This window comes from Triticum aestivum, chromosome 4A (genome assembly GCF_018294505.1).
Source record: "Triticum aestivum cultivar Chinese Spring chromosome 4A, IWGSC CS RefSeq v2.1, whole genome shotgun sequence".
Lineage (NCBI taxonomy): Eukaryota > Viridiplantae > Streptophyta > Magnoliopsida > Poales > Poaceae > Triticum > Triticum aestivum.
Window position 1 is genome coordinate 140,763,347 of NC_057803.1, and position 19,894 is coordinate 140,783,240.

The following is a 19,894-nucleotide window of genomic DNA, read 5'->3' on the forward strand; positions in this document are numbered from 1 at the left end:
CATAAGTATTACGGTGCATGAACAAATTACTGTCGAGCAATTGATAGAAAAGCGAATAATTATGAAAATATCTAGGCATGATTATGTATATAGGCATCACGTCTGTGACAAGTAGACCGACTCCTGCCTGCATCTACTACTATTACTCCACACATCGACCGCTATCCAGTATGCATCTAGATTATTAAGTTCATAAGAACAGAGTAATGCATTAGGTAAGATGACATGATGTAGAGGGATAAACTCAAGCAATATGATATAAACCCCATCTTTTTATCCTCGATGGCAACAATACAATACGTGTCGTTTCCCTTTCTGTCACTTGGATCGAGCACTGCAAGATTGAACCCAAAGCTAAGCACTTCTCCCATTGCAAGAAAGATCAATCTAGTAGGCCAAACCAAACTGATAATTCGAAAAGACTTGCAAAGATAACTAATCATGCATAAAAGATTTCAGATAAGAATCAAATATTGTTCATAGATAGACTTCATCATAAACCCACAATTCATCGGATCTCGACAAACACACCGCAAAAAGAGTTACATCGAATAGATCTCCAAGAAGATCGAGGAGAACTTAGTATTGAGATTCAAAGAGAGAGAATAAGTCATCTAGCTAATAACTATGGACCCGAAGGTCTGAAGTAAACTACTCACACATCATCGGAGGGGCCATGGAGTTGATGTAGAGGCCCTCCGTGATCGATGCCCCCTCCGGCGGAGCTCCGGAAAAGGCCCCAAGATGGGATCTCTTGGGTACAGAAGGTTGCGGCGGTGGAAATAGGGTTTTGTGGTGCTCCTGGATGTTTTCGGGGTATGTGAACATATATAGGAGGAAGAAGTAGGTCGGTTGAGCCACGAGGGGGGAGGGCGCGCCCAGGGGGTAGGCGTGCCCCTGCCTCGTGGACACCTCATTCGTTTCTTGACGTCCACTCCAAGTCCTCTGGATCATGTTTGTTTCAAAAATCACGCTCCCGAAGGTTTCATTCCGTTTGGACTCCATTTGATATTCCTTTTCTGTGAAACACTGAAATAGGCAAAAAAGCAGCAATTTGCACTGGGCCTTGGGTTAATAGGTTAGTCCCAAAAATAATATAGAAGTGTAAAATAAAGCCCATTAACATCCAAAACAGATAATATAATAGCACAGAACAATAAAAAATTATAGATACGTTGGAGACGTATCAAGCATCCCCAAGCTTAATTCCTGCTCGTCCTCGAGTAGGTAAATGATAAAAACAGAATTTTTGATGTGGAATGCTTTCTAGCATGTTCTTCAATGTATTTTTCTCTATTGTGGCATGAATGTTCAGATCGAAAGATCAAGATAAAAGTTTATTGTTGACATAAAAATAGTAATACTCCAAGTATGCTAATCAATCAATTATGTCTTATCAAAATAACATAGCCAAAGAAAACTTGTCCCTACAAAATCATATAGTTTTGCCATGCTTCATTTTCGTCACACAAAATGCTCTCATCATGAACAACCCCGATGACAAGCCAAGCAATTGTTTCATACTTAGCCTTTTCAAACTCTTTCAACTTTTACGCAATATATGAGCGCGAGCCATGGGCATAGCACTATGGGTGGAATAGAATATGATGATTGAGGTTGTGTGAGAAGACAAAAAGGAGGAAAGTCTCACATTGACGCGGTTAATCAATGGGCTATGGAGATGCCCACCGATTGATGTCAATGCAAGGAGTATGGATTGCCATGCAACGGATGCACTAGAGCTATAGATATATGAAAGCTCATCAAAGAAACTAAGTGGGTGTGCATCCAACATGCTTGTTCACGAAGACCTAGGGCATTTGAGGAAGCCCATCGTTGGAATATACAAGCCAAGTTCTATAATGAAAAATTCCCACTAGTATATGAAAGTGACAAAATAAGAGACTCTCTATCATGAAGATCATGGTGCTACATTGAAGCACAAGTGTGGAAAAGGATAGTAACATTGTCCCTTCTCTCTTTTTCTCTCATTTTTTTGTTTGGGCCTTTTTTTATGGCCTCTTTTTTTTCCGTCCGGAGTCTCATCCCAACTTGTGGGGAAATCATAGTCTCCATCATCCTTTCCTCACATGGGACAATGCTCTAATGATGCTCATCACACTTTTATTTACTTACAACTCAAGAATTACAACTCGATACTAGAACAAAATACGACTCTATGTGAATGCCTCCGGTGGTGTACCGGGATTGCGATGAATCAAGAGTGGCATGTATGGAAAATTAAGCATGGTGGCTTTGCCACAAATACGATGTCAACTACATGATCATGCAAAGCAATATGACAATGATGATGCGTGTCGTAATAAATGGAACGGTGGAAAGTTGCATGGAAATATATCTCGGAATGGCTATGTAAATGCCATAATAGGTAGGTATGGTGGCTGTTTTGAGGAAGATATAAGGAGGCTTATGTGTGATAGAACAAATCATATCACGGGGTTTGGATGCACCGGCGAAGTTTGCACCAACTCTCAAGGTGAGAAAGGGCAATGCACGGTACCGAAGAGGCTAGCAATGATGGAAGGGTGAGAGTGCGTATAATCCATGGACTCAACATTAGTCATAAAGAACTCACATACTTATTGCAAAAATCTACAATTCATCAAAACCAAGCACTACGCGCATGCTCCTAGGGGGATAGATTAGTAGGAAAAGACCATCGATCGTCCCCGACCGCCACTCATAAGGAAAGCAAACAAAGAACACCCCATACTTCAAATTTGTCACACAACGTTTACCATACGTGCATGCTACGGGACTTGCCAACTTCAACACAAGTATTCATCGATTTCATAATTACTCAACTAGCACACCTCTAATATTACCACCTTTATATCCCAAAACAACTATCAAGCATCCAACTTCTCTTAGCATTTAAAGTTTATAACCAAAGTAAAATACCATGCTGTTCTAAAGTACTCTCAAAATGATATAAGTGAAGCATGAGAGATCAATTATTTCTATAAAATAGAACAACCGTCGTGCTCTAAAAGATATAAGCGAAGCACTAGAGCAAAAATTATCAAACTCAAAAGATATAAGTGAAGCACATAGAGTATTCTAATAAATTCCAATTCATGTGTGTCTTTCCCAAAAGGTGTGTTCATCTAGGATGATTGTGGTAAACTAAAAAGCAAAGACTCAAATCATACAAGACACTCCAAGCAAAACACATATCATGTGGCGAATAAAAATATAGCTCCAAGTAAAGTTACCGATGGACGAAGACGAAAGAGGGTATGCCTTCCAGGGCATCCCCAATCTTAGGATCTTGCCACTCCTTGTTCCATAATCTATCAAATCTTTACCCAAAACTTGAAAACTTCACAACACAAAACTTAGAAGAAAATCTCGTGAGCTCCGTTAGTAAAAGAAAACAAACCACCACTTCAAGGTACTGTAATGAACTCATTCTTTATTTATATTGGTGTTAAACCTACTGTATTCCAACTTTTCTGTGGTTCATAAACTCTATTACTAGCCATAGATTCATCAAAATAAGCAAACAACACACGAAAAACAGAATCTGTCAAAAACAGAACAGTCTGTAGTAATCTGTAGGTTTCGAATACTTCTGGAACCCCAAAAATTCTAAAATAAATTTCTGGACGTGAGGAATTTATCTATTAATCATCTGCAAAAAGAATTAACTAAATATCACTCTGCAGTAAAAAAATGGCAGCAAATCTCGTGAGCGCTATAGTTTCTGTTCTTTACAGCAAGATCTCAAAGACTTTCCCCAAGTCTTCTCAAAGGTTCTACTTGGCACAAACACTAATTAAAAGAATAAAACCACATCTAAACAGAGGCTAGATGAATTATTTATTACTAAACAGAATCAAAAATCAAGAAACAAAAATAAAATTGGTTGCCTCCCAACAAGCGCTATCGTTTAACGCCCCTAGCTAGGCATAAAAGCAAGGATAGATCTAGGTATTGCCATGATAGTGATATGGTAAATCGCGAAAGATCATCTCATACTCCCTACGTTCAGCAGCAAGCTTTCTTTGTGGCAAAAAAAGTAATCAAAAGGGCTAAATTTAATGGGACAAAAGTCCCCAAGATCAAGCTCGGAAGGTGTTGGTTCCTCCTTTGGCCCCTCATATTGCACAACCAATTCATCATTATAAGCATTCTTTTGGCAAAAAGTCATGAGCCTTTGTTCAAGGGAAAAACCTAGCCCATTGTTCTGGATAGCAAAATTATCATTCAGTTCAGAGATCATATTAACAAGAACATTGGTAGGAACCTTTTTTCTAAGGTTTTCATTAAAAGCAACATGATCTAAAGATCATAAACGCATAATGTCTTCTTGATAAAAAGGATTGCTTCTATGGGAGGACGGCCAGCATCCACCCTATAATGCGCAAAAATTTCATTGGCTTCTTTTATTATAAATCTGAACTCATGAGCTAAAAAGATGGTTGCTGCTCGCTTAACAGAAGAATGCTCAATATTAGAAAATTCTAGGAAAATCCTTTGTATGGAAGGATGCATATGTAAAAGTTGTCTTTCAAGTTCAACTATGAGAAAACATATAGCATCCGTGAGACTGCTAGTTTTATGAAGGTTAATTCCGCTCATGGTGGGCAAAGCACCGACACAAGTAAAGAAATCTTGAATAACTCCCTTCCCAATAATATTACCACTACCAATCCGAGTTTTCCATATTATTATTCTTATCAATGATAACCTCCCCAGTTTCAGACATGATGGCAACAAATTGCAAAAAGAACAAGCACACAGAAGGCAGGAAGGAAAAAGAGACGAATGGAAAAGAGGGCGAATAAAACGGCAAGGGTGAAGTGGGGGAGAGGAAAACGGGAGGCAAATGGCAAATAATGTAATGCGAGGGATAAGAGTTTGTGATGGGTACTTGGTATGTGTTGACTTGTGCGTAGACTCCCCGGCAACGGTGCCAGAAATCCTTCTTGCTACCTCTTGAGCACTGCGTTGGTTTTCCTTGAAGAGGAAAGGGTGATGCAGCAAAGTAGCGTAAGTATTTCCCTCAGTTTTTGAGAACCAAGGTATCAATCCAGTAGGAGGTGTCGTGGTTCTAAGCCTGACAGTAGAGTGGGGGGTAGGTATGGAAAGGCAAGGTCTTAGCTATGGAGAGGTTGTAAGCACAAAGGATGTACGAGTTCAGGCCCTTCTCGGAAGAAGTAACAGCCCTACGTCTCGGAGCCCGGAGGCGGTCGAGTGGATTATGAATGTATGGATTACAAGATGCCGAACCCTTCTGCCTGTGGAGGGGGGTGGCTTATATAGAGTGCGCCAGGACCCCAGCCAGCCCACGTAGGAGAGGGTTTTAAGGTGAGTTAAGTCTGGGGCGTTACTGGTAACGCCCCACATAAAGTGCCTTTACTATCATAAAGTCTACTTGATTACAGGCCGTTGCAGTGCAGAGTGCCTCTTGACCTCCTGGTGGTCGAGTGAGTCTTCGTGGTCGACTCCTTCAGACCAGTCGAGTGAGTCCTCATTGGTCGACTGGAAGGCGACCTCTTCTAAGGATGTCTTGGGGTAAGTTACTTGGATCAGGTCCATGACCTTACCCTAGGTACATAACCCCATCATTAGCCCCCGAATGGATTGAGGCTTCGAGTGAAGGAGTTGATGTCGTTTCCGATTGACCTTTGTGCTCTAGTTGTGCGCTGTTCTGGATCAAAGAATCTCTTCGTTGACAGGGAGCAATTTGTCTTCGGTCGACTCGATCCATTCTGTTTTTACATCGAGTGATCTTTCGGGCTTCGACGATCTCCGAGCGACGGATCGCCGGAAACACCGCGCCTGACAGACTGATTTGTTGCTCGCGGATTCTGCGGGATGCGAAATTTGGGGGCGCGCGCGAAGCGGGGCGGACCGCGGCGTTCGGATGGGACGGGGCATGGACGCCTCGATCTCCGCGCCGCCTTTTTCGCCACGTATCCCGTCTGCATAACTGTTCTAGATATGATTAGATCGACCGGGCCCACCTGTCATCCACTCGGAAGTGACCTTATAAATGTGCCCGGCGGGGATTTCTGTGCTGCGCCTCAGCATTCTCCCTCTCTCTCTGCTTCCTTCTTCCCTGCTCAGCGTGCTCGCTCTCGCCCCCGCACCACTTCCTTTCGCGCATCTCTCCGGCGACCATGGCCAAGGAGAAGACGGCGGCGCTGGAGCGTGCCAAGAAGGCGTCGGCGTCGGAGAAGGCGAAGGGGAGATCCACCAGCCGCGGAGGGTCCTCGTCCAGGTCCCGCCTGCCGAAGGGCTGGGTCCAAGGAGACTGGATCCAGTCGACCATCACAGAGAAGGACCTCCTCGACATGGCCAACGAGGGCTTGATTCCTCACGGATCTGCGAGGTTGCCGGGGGAGGAGTGGCATCCACAGCCAGAAGAGGGTGAGTGCGTGCTTTTGGCCACTCATGTTGATCGTGGGTTTTCCTTGCCGCCAAGTATTTTCTTCCGTGGCTTCTTGAATTTCTTTGGGGCGCAGCTTCACCACTTTACCCCAAACTCCATTGCCTATCTTGCTGCATTCGTGTCCATGTGTGAGGGTTTCTTGGGCTGTCGACCGCACTGGGGTTTGTTCAAACATATCTTCACGTGTCGCTCTCAGACCGTGAAGAAGGCGAGCCCAGGTGATGAGAAAACCCGAGTCGTCCAAATGTGTGGGGGCCTGGGGATCCAGGTGAGGAATAAGAGCACCTTCCCGCCCATGACCTTTCCCGAGTCCGTCAGAGGCTGGCAGTCGACTTGGTTCTACTGCCAGGTCCAGTCGATGCCAGGGCAGTCGAGTGGACTCCCTCCGTTCACCATGGACCGAGTGAGCAAGCCTTCCCCTCTGAAGCTGATTCCGGAGGAGAGAGCCGACGTGAAGATGTTGATGGAGCGCGTGGTGCAGTTGGTTCGGGAGGGAGTGACAGGCATGGACCTCTTGGAGGTTTTCCTCAGGCGTCGCATCCAGCCTCTCCAGTTCCGGAGCCACTGCATGTGGTTGTACTGTGGGACCGAAGACGAGACTAGAGTCCATCCAGAAGCAGTCGACGATGTCACTCTGGAAAGATGGATGGCAGCCGTCACCGGAAACAAGGACAACCCACGCGGAGCCAGAAGGATTCCTCCACTCGACCACAACAGCGATCCAGATAAGGTACACTTGCCCTGCTCTCCACTGCATTCTTGTCGCATTCATCTCTGTTTACACTGCCGACTGGTCGACTGATCATTGTCTTGATATCTGCTAGGCCCTCACCGAGCTGTACTCGATGCCCAATGGGGCACAAGCTTCGACTGAGGAGGGCGAGGCGAGCGGAGGCGAGAGCCAGGAAGAGGAGGAATGGGACTCGGATGTTGCAGAGGACGATGACGATGATGATGATGATGCCGGCGATGAAGACGACGTCGAGGACGAGGAAGAGGAGGAGGAGGAGGTCGTGCCACCGCGCTCGGAAAGGCGGTCGAAGCTCGTCCACGACCCTTCGACTGGACGTGGCAAGGGGGTTGCGACGCAGTCGACCAAGCGCCCTAGGACCACCTCTCCAGCGCCGACTGAAAAGGCGCCGAAGCAGCCCAGGGCGGCCTCGTCGAAGCCGATCAAACTCTTGCCGAAGATGAAGATGTCCATCCCTACCATATCAGGGTAACCGTGCTGCTCATATTTTCTTATTCTGTGTGAACTTTATCTCTGGTCGACGCTGAAGTTAGTCGACTGATTCTTTGGAGTTGCAGGGCTGCCACTTCTGAGACCTCGGCCCGGGCTGATGACCACGAGATGGAGGATGCAGCAACTTCAAATCCAGGTACTGTGTTCTTAACACCGTTCTTAGTCGACTGACTCGCGATCTCTGATCCTGATCCTTCTCCGCGGCTCCACCCAACACTGTTATCAATCTCCCTGACGACGACGAGGATGAAGAACCACTGACGCGCAGGAGGAGTCGGAAAGCGCCCGCCAGTAAGGTGCCTCAGGATGTGACGACGCCTGAGATTCTGACTGTGGAAGAAGAGAACACCACTCGACACACGGTGTCCTTCGCAAGTCCACTGACGAGTGCTCAGCAGCCCTCTCTCTTCACGACGCACCACGTCCCAGAGGACCAAGCTGGCGCAGCGAAGGAGGCAATACGCCAGGCGGGACTTATGATGGAGCAGCTGAAGACCATCCGGGACGCGAGCCAGGCAGCTTATGACGCCAGCTCTGCCCTCCAAAGCAATGTCCAGGTCAGTCGACCGCTGTTTGTTCTGTTGGATATGCTACCAAAAACTTTTCTTTTCCGGAATTTATATTAGTCACCCACTGGGTGTGTCGAATAAACTCCGTGTTAGCGGGGGCACGCTGAGTGCACCCGCTGGGTGTAGTCCCCAAGGCTAAGGTCGACTGCTGGCAGTCAGCCTTAGGCTTTATGATGTCAATCTTTCTGTCAGTCGACTGGTCGACTGGATTTCACAAACCGGTGGGGGCACGCTGAGTGCACCCACTGGGTGTAGTCCCCGAGACTGTGGTCGACTGCTTGCAGTTGATCACAGTCTTAGAGAATGCATCTCGCACACTTTTTTTTTGAGGTCGACTGGTCGACTTTGTCTTCAACAGGATTAGTGGGGGCACGCTGAGTGCACCCACTGGGTGTAGTCCCCGAGACTACGGTCGAATGCTTGTATTCGGCTGTAGTCTTAGAAACGTGTGTTTTTCCCTTTTTCACTCGGAAGTGAATTACATTTGACATTTAGTCGATTGGTTCTTCGCAAAACTCTTGTGATCTTGTGGCTCGCTACTCAGAGCTGGAACAGAAACATACTCAAGTCGAGCTGAGCTTGAAGCTGGTTCAGGAGAAGCTGACAAAGGCAAAGGAGGAGACCGAAGGTATGTTTGGTGAGACCCTGACGACTGTTTTTCCCCTTGCTTGTTTCAGCATCTGATCTTGCTGTAACTTGCAGGTAAGGTAAGGGAGGCCCAGCAGAAGAAAGACCTTGAGCTATCTGAGAAGATCAAGCTTGCTGACGAGAAGTTAGCTTCAGTCACCAAGCTCGAACAAGACAATACCAATCTGAAAACTGCTCTTGGGATTGCCAACAAGGAGGTCAGTCGACTGAGAACTGACAAAGCTGCCCTGACCGATCAAGTCAGCAAATTGACTGAGAAGAAAACTGAACTGGAGGCCTTCCTGAGTGGCCTTGCCAAGAAGCTGTTTCTTATGCTTGAAGGTAAACTTCCATGTTTGGCAAATATTTCCAATTGTGGATTTTCCATTCGACTATCCCCTTGACTTAGTGATCCTCGTTGCAGAATTTTGTCAAAACTTTGAAGAAGAAACCAGCCGACTGGAGCCGAACCTCGACCCCGTCAATTCTCCGGTGAACGACGAAGTTGCCATGGATGTTTTCCGACTGGAGTCTCGCGTTGCAGCTGTCGTGGACTATCTCGCAAGGCTGAAGGCCGCCACATCGCGCATTGACTCGACGCTCTGGCCTGAGGAGACACTTCAGAATGACCTTGAGTCGCTGATGGCCCGCTTGAACACGATCCCTGGTCGAGTGCAGGAGTGGAAGAAGTCCTCGGCTCGGTGTGGTGCAGATGTCGCTCTGTGTCTGGCCCGAGTCCACTGCAAAGATGCACGAGAGGAGAAGCTGGCGGCCCTTCGGGTGGCCAATACCAAGAAGCACGACTTCAGGTCCTTTATGGAGACTTTCCTTGCAGCTGCCACTCGGATCGCCGACGGAATTGACCTTGATGAATTTGTTGCACCTTCCAGCCCTCCACAGGAGGGGTAAAAAACTTCTTCTGGCTCGACGCTTTAAATTTGCCTCGGTATGCCGAGTGGAATTGTAACCGACAATCCTTAACGGGCTTGACGCCTGAGCACTTTCGGTTCCTTTAGATATCGATTCAGACTTGAATTTGGCGCTTGAATATGATTGCCTTCGGCTCAAAATGTCTTTTGCAGGTTCAAAGCAAGGTGCCTGTACTGCAATCGACTTATTCTTTAGTCCACTTAGGCGAGCACTGGGCTGCAGCTAAGTCCCCCGAGTGAGAGGGTAGCTCTCCACTTGATAGGGTTTTTATACCTTAGGCGAGCACAGGGCTGCAGCTAAGCCTCCGAGTGAGAGGGTTGCTCTTCACTTGGTAGGATTTTTATAACTTAGACGAGCACAGGGCTGCAGCTAAGCCTCCGAGTGAGAGAGTTGTTCTTCACTCGGTAGGATTTTTATAACTTAGGCGAGCACGAGGCTGCAGCTAAGCCTCCGAGTGGAAGGCTGGCTTATCACTCGGTAGGATTTTGATAAACTTAGGCGAGTGCTTGGACTGTAGCTAAGCCCCCGAGTGAGAGGGTTGCTCTTCACTCGGCAGGATTTTTATAACTTAGGCGAGCACGAGGCTGCAGCTAAGCCTCCGAGTGGAAGGCTGGCTTATCACTCGGTAGGATTTTGATAAACTCAGGCGAGTGCTTGGACTGCAGCTAAGCCCCTGAGTGAGAGGGTTGCTCTTCACTCGGTAGGATTTTTATAACTTAGGCGAGCACGAGGCTGCAGCTAAGCCTCCGAGTGGAAGGCTGGCTTATCACTCGGTAGGATTTTCACAACTTAGGCGAGTGCTTGGACTGCAGCTAAGCCCCAGAGTGAGAGGGTTGCTCTTCACTCGGCAGGATTTTTATAACTTAGGCGAGCACGAGGCTGCAGCTAAGCCTCCGAGTGGAAGGCTGGCTTATCACTCGGTAGGATTTTCACAACTTAGGCGAGTGCTTGGACTGCAGCTAAGCCCCCGAGTGAGAGGGTTGCTCTTCACTCGGCAGGATTTTTATAACTTAGGCGAGCACGAGGCTGCAGCTAAGCCTCCGAGTGGAAGGCTGGCTTACCACTCGGTAGGATTTTCACAACTTAGGCGAGCACGAGGCTGCAGCTAAGCCTCCGAGTGAGAGGGTTGCTCTTCACTCGGTAGGATTTTTATAACTTAGGCGAGCACGAGGCTGCAGCTAAGCCTCCGAGTGAGAGTCTGGCTCACCACTCGGTAGGATTTTTATAACTTAGGCGAGCACGAGGCTGCAGCTAAGCCTCCGAGTGGAAGGCTGGCTTACCACTCGGTAGGATTTTCACAACTTAGGCGAGCACGAGGCTGCAGCTAAGCCTCCGAGTGAGAGGGTTGCTCTTCACTCGGTAGGATTTTTATAACTTAGGCGAGCACGAGGCTGCAGCTAAGCCTCCGAGTGAGAGTCTGGCTCACCACTCGGTAGGATTTTTATAACTTAGGCGAAACGGATTCGCAGCTAAGCCTCCGAGTGAGAGTCTGGCTCACCACTCGGTAGGATTTTTACAAACTTAGGCGAAACGGATTCGCGGCTAAGCCACCCACTGGGTGGGAATTTTATGGGGACAAAAATAAAAAGTGACAGAAATTATGGAGGGATTACACTATTATTTTGATGTCCATGAGTTACAGAAGTACTTTATTGCAACTCATCCGAGTGATAAAACTTAAGTGTAAAATGGGCGGAGTAGCTCCGCGTTCCAAGCTCGGGGCTCGTCGATATTATGCTCGACGTTGTAAAGACGGTACGCCCCGTTGTGGAGGACCTTGGTGACGATGAAGGGGCCTTCCCAAGAAGGAGCAAGCTTGTGTGGTTTGTGCTGATCCACTCGGAGAACCAAATCCCCTTCCTGGAAGGCTCGACCTCTCACATTTCTGGCATGAAAACGACGCAAATCTTGTTGGTAGATGGTCGAGCGGATCAGAGCCATCTCCCTTTCTTCCTCTAAAAGGTCGACTGCGTCCTGCCGCGCTTGTTCAGCTTCTGCTTCGTTGTAGATTTCAACTCGAGGAGCATTGTGGAGAAGATCACTCGGCAAGACTGCTTCAGCTCCATAGACCAAGAAGAATGGAGTTCTTCCGGTCGACCGATTAGGCGTGGTCCGCAGTCCCCAGAGTACAGATGGAAGTTTGTCGACCCAAGCTCCAGCCGCGTGTTTGAGATCACGCATCAGTCGAGGCTTCAGTCCCTTGAGAATCAGTCCATTAGCTCGCTCTGCTTGTCCATTCGACTGCGGATGGGCGACTGAAGCGTAGTCGACTCGTGTGCCCTGGGAGTTGCAGAAAGTTCTGAATTCTTCTGAGTCAAAGTTCGACCCATTATCCGTGATGATGCTGTGCGGGACTCCATATCTGAATATTAGTTCCCTGACGAAGCTAACAGCAGTACCGGTGTCAAGGCTCTTGATTGGTTTAGCCTCGATCCACTTGGTGAACTTGTCGACTGCCACCAGTACATGCGTGAAGCCACTTCGTCCTGTTCTCAAAGGACCGACCATGTCCAGCCCCCAAACTGCAAAAGGCCAGACGAGTGGGATGGTCTTCAAAGCTGACGCAGGCTTGTGCGACATATTCGAGTAGAACTGACATCCCTCGCACTTATCTACTATCTCTTTTGCCATCTCATTCGCCTTGGGCCAGTAAAATCCGGCTCGGTATGCTTTGGCCACGATGGTCCGAGAGGACGCATGATGACCACAGGTCCCCGAGTGAATATCATTGAGGATGAGTCGACCTTCTTCTGGTGTTATGCACTTCTGACCGACTCCAGTCGCGCTTTCTCTATATAATTGTCCTTTGATTACGGTAAAGGCCTTAGATCGGCGGACGATCTGTCGAGCCTCTTCCTCATCCTCCGGAAGCTCTTTCCTCAAGATATATGCGACATACGGAATCGTCCAGTCGGGAATGACCACCAAAACCTCCATGACCAAGTCGACCACCGCTGGGACTTCAACTTCAGTCGGATCTGTGGCGCTCTTGGGCTGCGGAGTTTCTTCGGTGAAAGGATCCTCTTTGACTGACGGAGTGTGTATATGCTCCAAGAACACACCACTCGGAATGGCTTCTCTCTTGGAACCTATCTTTGCTAGATCATCAGCTGCTTGATTTTTCAGTCGGGGTATATGATGGAGCTCCAACCCCTCGAACTTCTTCTCTAGCTTCCTCACCGCATTGCAGTATCCAGTCATGGCTGGGCTTCTCACGTCCCACTCTTTCATCACCTGATTGACCACTAAATCCGAGTCGCCATAGACCATTAGGCGACGGACGCCGAGTGAAATGGCCATGCGCAACCCATATAGGAGAGCCTCATATTCTGCCTCATTGTTGGAGGAATCAAAGTGAATCTGGAGCACATATCTGAGCTTATCTCCTCTGGGGGAAACCAGGACAACCCCAGCACCGGAACCATTCAACATCTTAGAGCCATCGAAAAACATGGTCCAATGCTCCGAGTGAACTTCAGTCGGCTGCTGTTGTTCAATCCACTCGGCGAGGAAATCTGCTATCGCCTGGGACTTAATGGCTTTCTTTGCCTCAAACTTGATATCAAGGGGAAGAAGTTCAATCGCCCATTTGGCCACTCGACCAGTTGCATCTCTGTTGTGCAAAATCTCTGATAGTGGAGCGTCGCTGACGACTGTGATGGAATGGTCAGAGAAATAATGAGCAACCTTCTTTGTGGTCATGTATATTCCATACACAAGCTTCTGATAATGAGGATATCTCTGCTTGGATGGAGTCAAGACTTCAGACAAATAATACACTGGGCGCTGAACTTTGAGAGCTTTTCCTTCTTCTTCCCGCTCGACCGTTAGCACAGTACTGACGACTTGTCCTGTGGCTGCGATGTAGAGCAACAGAGGCTCTTTGCTGATTGGAGCAGCAAGCACCGGCTGGGTGGAGAGCAGAGCTTTTAGCTCGGCAAACGCTGCATCAGCTTCTGGAGTCCACTCGAACTTGTCAGCCTTCTTCATCAGTCGGTAAAGAGGCAGTGCCTTTTCACCGAGTCGTGAGATGAATCGACTTAATGCGGCCAAGCATCCAGTAAGTTTCTGGACATCGTGCACTCGCACAGGGCGTTTCATTCGGAGAATAGTGCCTATCTTCTCTGGGTTAGCGTCGATTCCCCGTTCGGAAACGAGAAAACCGAGTAACTTGCCACCAGGAACTCCAAATGTGCACTTTGATGGATTGAGCTTGATATGATACCTTCTGAGGTTGGCAAATGTTTCGGCGAGGTCAGCGAGCAGGTCGGAACCTTTTCGTGACTTGACAACAATATCATCCATATAAGCTTCCACATTCCGACTGATTTGGGTGAGTAGACACTTCTGAATCATTCGCATAAATGTGGCTCCGGCATTCTTGAGGCCGAATGGCATGGTGATATAGCAGAAGCACCCGAATGGAGTGATGAAAGCTGTTTTTACCTCATCGGGCCCGTACAGACGGATCTGGTGGTACCCGGAGTAAGCATCTAAAAAAGACAACCTCTCGCATCCCGCGGTCGAGTCAACAATTTGATCTATGCGGGGGAGAGGAAAGTGATCTTTCGGGCAGGCCCGGTTGATGTGCTTGAAGTCAATGCACATTCGGAGCGACTTGTCCTTCTTAGGAACCATGACGACATTAGCGAGCCACTCGGAGTGGTATATCTCTCGGATAAATCCTGCCGCCAACAGTCGAGCCACTTCTTCACCGATGGCCTTTCTCTTCTGGACGGCGGACCGCCGAAGATGCTCTTTGACTGGTTTTGCAGACGAGTCGACTCTTAGGCGATGCTCAGCCAGTCCCCTGGGAACACCTGGCATGTCAGCGGGCTTCCATGCAAAAATGTCCCAGTTCTCACGGAGGAACTGGATGAGCGCTTCTTCCTATTTTGGGTCGAGTGTTGTGGAGATGTGGGTCGGAGCTGCTTCGGGGTCGGTCGGGTGAATGTGAACAGGCTTCGTCTCACCGGACGACTGGAAAGCAGACTCTGTGGCGGGCTTCTTGGATCGCAGCAAGTCACTCGGATCTGCGTTTTGCTTGTATTCTTCGAACTCGACCGCTGTCACTTGGGAGTCGGCAATCTTGGAGCCCCTCTGAAAGCACTCCTCTGCCTTTTTCCTATCACCGGTGACAGTGATCACACCTTTGGGACCGGGCATCTTCAATTTGAGGTACACGTAACATGGTCGAGCCATGAACCGTGCATAGGCTGGTCTCCCCAAAATGGCATGATATGCACTTTGAAAATCCACGACCTCAAACGTCAACTTTTCTTTGCGAAAATGCTTCGAATCACCAAACACTACGTCCAAAGCTATCTGGCCGAGTGACTCGGCCTTCTTCCCTGGTATAACTCCATGGAAGCTCATGTTACTAGTGCTCAGTCGGGACATCGGAATGCCCATACCTTTCAATGTGTCTGCATACAATAAGTTCAGCCCACTTCCACCATCCATCAGCACCTTTGTCAGTCGAGTGCCTTCGACAACTGGATCGACCACCAAAGCTTGCCTCCCGGGGGTGGCAATATGAGTCGGGTGATCAGATTGGTCGAATGTGATGGGTGTTTGAGACCACTTCAGATAATTTGCCTTTGCTGGGGCAACCATGTTCACCTCTCGGTTAATCACTTTCAGTCGACTTCTGCTTTCCACATCTGCAAAGATCATCAGAGTGGAGTTGATATGCGGATATCCTCCCTCACTGTCCTCTTTGTCTTCGGCCTTGTCTGACTCCTTCTCCTTGTCCTTAGACTGTTTTCCCTGAAACTGCTGGATCAGGAGTCGACATTGGCGAGTGGTGTGCTTTGGGTAAATGATATTCCCCTCTTCATCTTTCTTCGTGTGAATATGACACGGCATATCCATCACGTCGTTCCCTTCTTTATCCTTTACCTTCTTGGGGTTCCAGGATCCTTTTGGTTTTCCCTTAAACTTTCCTTGAGTCACGGCCAGAGCCTCTCCAGGAGCTGCCGGTTCAGCCTTCCGCTTCTGTTTCCGACTGGTGTTTCCTTTTTCCGACTGACTCGGCTTGTGCTTGCCGCTTCGGAGTCGGTCTTCTTCTTCGCCGTTGGCGTACTTGGTAGCAATCTCCATCATCCGACTCAAGGTCATGTCACCGGTTCGACCAAATTTCAAACTCAGTTCTCTGTTCTTGACGCCGTCTTTGAAGGCGCACACTGCCTGATGATCAGAGACATTCTCCACAGTGTGGTGCAAAGTGATCCACCTCTGAATATACTCTCTGAGAGTCTCATTAGTTTTCTGCACGCAGACTTGCAACTCTGTCAATCCCGCTGGTCGCTTGCAGGTCCCTTCAAACGTTCTGACGAACACTCGGGACAGATCTTCCCAAGTGTAAATGCTGCTAGGAGGTAATTGAGTCAACCATGCCCTGGCAGAACCTTCCAACATGAGGGGCAAATGCTTCATGGCCACCTCGTCGTTCCCACCACCGATCTGAACTGCCACTCGGTAGTCTTCAAGCCAAGTTTCAGGCTTAGACTCACCAGTGAACTTGCTGACTCCTGTTGCCAACCTGAAATTGGGGGGGATAACTGCGGCTCTGATAGCTCTGCTGAAACATTCAGGACCAGAAACATGTACTCGACTGCTCGTGGGTACATCTCTGTCGAGTGCGCCTCGATGGGCTCTGTTCCGGTCGACCAGCCCTTGCACGATAATGGATCGCGCGTCGAAGCCTGGCTCTCTGGGGTCAACTGGAACCCTACGCCCTGCACTGTACTGACGCCTATCATCTGGCTGCCGAGGAGCGTAAGACCCACCCCTCGGAGGGGAATAGGGCACTCGACGCCTATCATCCCGGTCGAGTCTGTCGCCATATTGATCTCGCCGATTCTCACGCCCTTCGCGCCGCGGAGGCGATCTGGGGCTGTGAGCCGACTGAACCGTATTCACAGTGACAGATCGACTGTGAATTCTGTTGCGCGACTGAGACACGGCTGAATTCTGATCTCCTGCTGCCCGGAGCAGATCCCTGATCTGCAGCAAACCTCTGCCAGCTTCCGACTGTGAAGGCTGAATGGACTCTGCTATACGGGTCGCAGCTGCTAAATTCTGAATTGGGGTTCGATATACCTGAGTCGGCGGGAAGAGTTGACGTCGACTGGTGTCGGGAACTCGTTGCCGCGCGCGCTCGTCGAGTGCTCGCTGAAGGTTCTCCAGTCGAGTGCGCTCGGCCAAATTGGCCAGTCGTGCCTCCTCCAAGGCACGAGCCTCGGGGGTTTCTCCTGCGATGGGAATACGCAGGGGATCCTCGTTCCTGCGGCGAAGCTCTTCTCTTTGCAGAGAGTCGAGTGGCTCGGGCTGGTACTCTTCGTAGTCTCGTGCAGGGTCGCCGCCGTCACCTGCTCCACCACCTCGGGCGAAGCCAGGAGGGCTGTGGGGCCCGTCGACCATCGAGATTTCCGCCGCTGGATCACTGCTTCCGCACTCGGATGCGGTCTCTCCGGAGCCAGTCGACAGGTCGAACAAGCCGTAGAGAGGTTCGTCGGGCTCGATTGCCGCAACTTGGGTGGTGGCCGATTGGCGAGCCACCGCGTGCCTCACCCACCGCTGAAGCCTCGACCGGCCCGAGCGCTTGCGCTGGCGGGAGACCGGGAGGGTGGACGATGGAGGAGCCGACCGATACTGGGTCGACGGTTGCCGCAGCAGAACGCCGCGGACACATGCGCGAAAATGCGTTGCACCGCGGACGGGGAGCGCATTTACGTCGAGTGGAGCCTCCTGGAGCCATGCGGAGTCGTCGGCGATGAAGGTGAGAGTGCCGAGACGGATCTCTTGACCCTCGACCAAAACTCCAGCAGACACCATGATGAAAATACTCGGAAGAATCGCAACTTCTCCACAAAATCGCTAAAACACCTGCCCCACGGTGGGCGCCAACTGTCGTGGTTCTAAGCCTGACAGTAGAGTGGGGGGTAGGTATGGAAAGGCAAGGTCTTAGCTATGGAGAGGTTGTAAGCACAAAGGATGTACGAGTTCAGGCCCTTCTCGGAAGAAGTAACAGCCCTACGTCTCGGAGCCCGGAGGCGGTCGAGTGGATTATGAATGTATGGATTACAAGATGCCGAACCCTTCTGCCTGTGGAGGGGGGTGGCTTATATAGAGTGCGCCAGGACCCCAGCCAGCCCACGTAGGAGAGGGTTTTAAGGTGAGTTAAGTCTGGGGCGTTACTGGTAACGCCCCACATAAAGTGCCTTTACTATCATAAAGTCTACTTGATTACAGGCCGTTGCAATGCAGAGTGCCTCTTGACCTCCTGGTGGTCGAGTGAGTCTTCGTGGTCGAGTCCTTCAGACCAGTCGAGTGAGTCCTCATTGGTCGACTGGAAGGCGACCTCTTCTAAGGATGTCTTGGGGTAAGTTACTTGGATCAGGTCCATGACCTTACCCTAGGTACATAACCCCATCAGGAGGCCACATGCAAGTCCCTCATACCTACACAAACAAATAAGAACCTCGCAACCAACGCGATAAAGGGGTTGTCAATCCCTTCACGGTCGAGAGTGAGATCTGATAGATATGATAATAATAAGATAAATATTTTTGGTATTTTCATGATATAGATTGAAAGTAAAGATTGCAAAGTAAAATAGATTGAAACTTATATGATGGAAAATAGACCCAGGGCCATAGGTTTCACTAGTGGCTTCTCTCAAGATAGCATAAGCATTACGGTGGGCGAACAAATTACTGTCGAGCAATTGATAGAAAAGCGAATAATTATGAGAATATCTAGGCATGATCATGTATATAGGCATCACGTCCGTGACAAGTAGACCGACTCCTGCCTGCATCTACTACTATTACTCCACACATCAACCACTATCCAGCATGCATCTAGAGTATTAAGTTCATAAGAACAGAGTAACGCATTAGGTAAGATGACATGATGTAGAGGGATAAACTCAAGCAATATGATATAAACCCCATCTTTTTATCCTCGATGGCAACAATACAATACGTGTTGTTTCCCTTTCTGTCACTTGGATCGAGCACCGCAAGATTGAACCCAAAGCTAAGCACTTCTCCCATTGCAAGAAAGATCAATCTAGTAGGCCAAACCAAACTGATAATTCGAAGAGACTTGCAAAGATAACCAATCATGCATAAAAGATTTGAGATAAGAATCAAATATTGTTCATAGATAGACTTGATCATAAACCCACAATTCATGCGATCTCGACAAACACACCGCAAAAAGAGTTACATCGAATAGACCTCCAAGAAGATCGAGGAGAACTTTGCATTTAGATTCAAAGAGAGAGAAGAAGCCATCTAGCTAATAACTATGGACCCGAAGGTCTGAAGTAAACTACTCACACATCATCGGAGGGGCCATGGAGTTGATGTAGAGGCCCTCCATGATCGATGCCCCCTCCGGCGGAGCTCCGGAAAAGGCCCCAAGATGGGATCTCTTGGGTACAGAAAGGTTGCGGCTGTGGAAATAGGGTTTCGTGGTGCTCCTGGATGTTTTCGGGGTATGTGAACATATATAGGAGGAAGAAGTAGGTCAGCTGAGCCACGAGGGGGAGGGCGCGCCCAGGGGGGTAGGCGGCCCCCCTACCTCGTGGACACCTCGCTCGTTTATTGACGTCCACTCCAAGTCCTATGGATCACGTTTGTTCGAAAATTCACGCTCCCGAAGGTTTCATTCCGTTTGGACTCCGTTTGATATTCCTTTTCTGGGAAACACTGAAATAGGCAAAAAAACAGCAATTTGCACCGGGCCTTGGGTTAATAGGTTAGTCCCAAAAATAATATAGAAGTGTAAAATAAAGCCCATTAACATCCCAAAAAGATAATATGATAGCATGGAACAATCAAAAACTATAGATACGTTGGAGACGTATCACTCCTCGATGTTCTTGGAGATCTATTCGATGTAATACTCTTTTGTGGTGTGTTTGCCGAGATCCGATGAATTGTGGATTTATGATCAACTTATCTATGAATATTATTTGAATCTCCTCAGAATTCTTATATGCATGATTTGATATCTTTGCAAGTCTCTTCGAACTATCGATTTGGTTTGCCAACTAGATTGGTTTTTCTTGCAATGGGAGAAGTGCTTAGC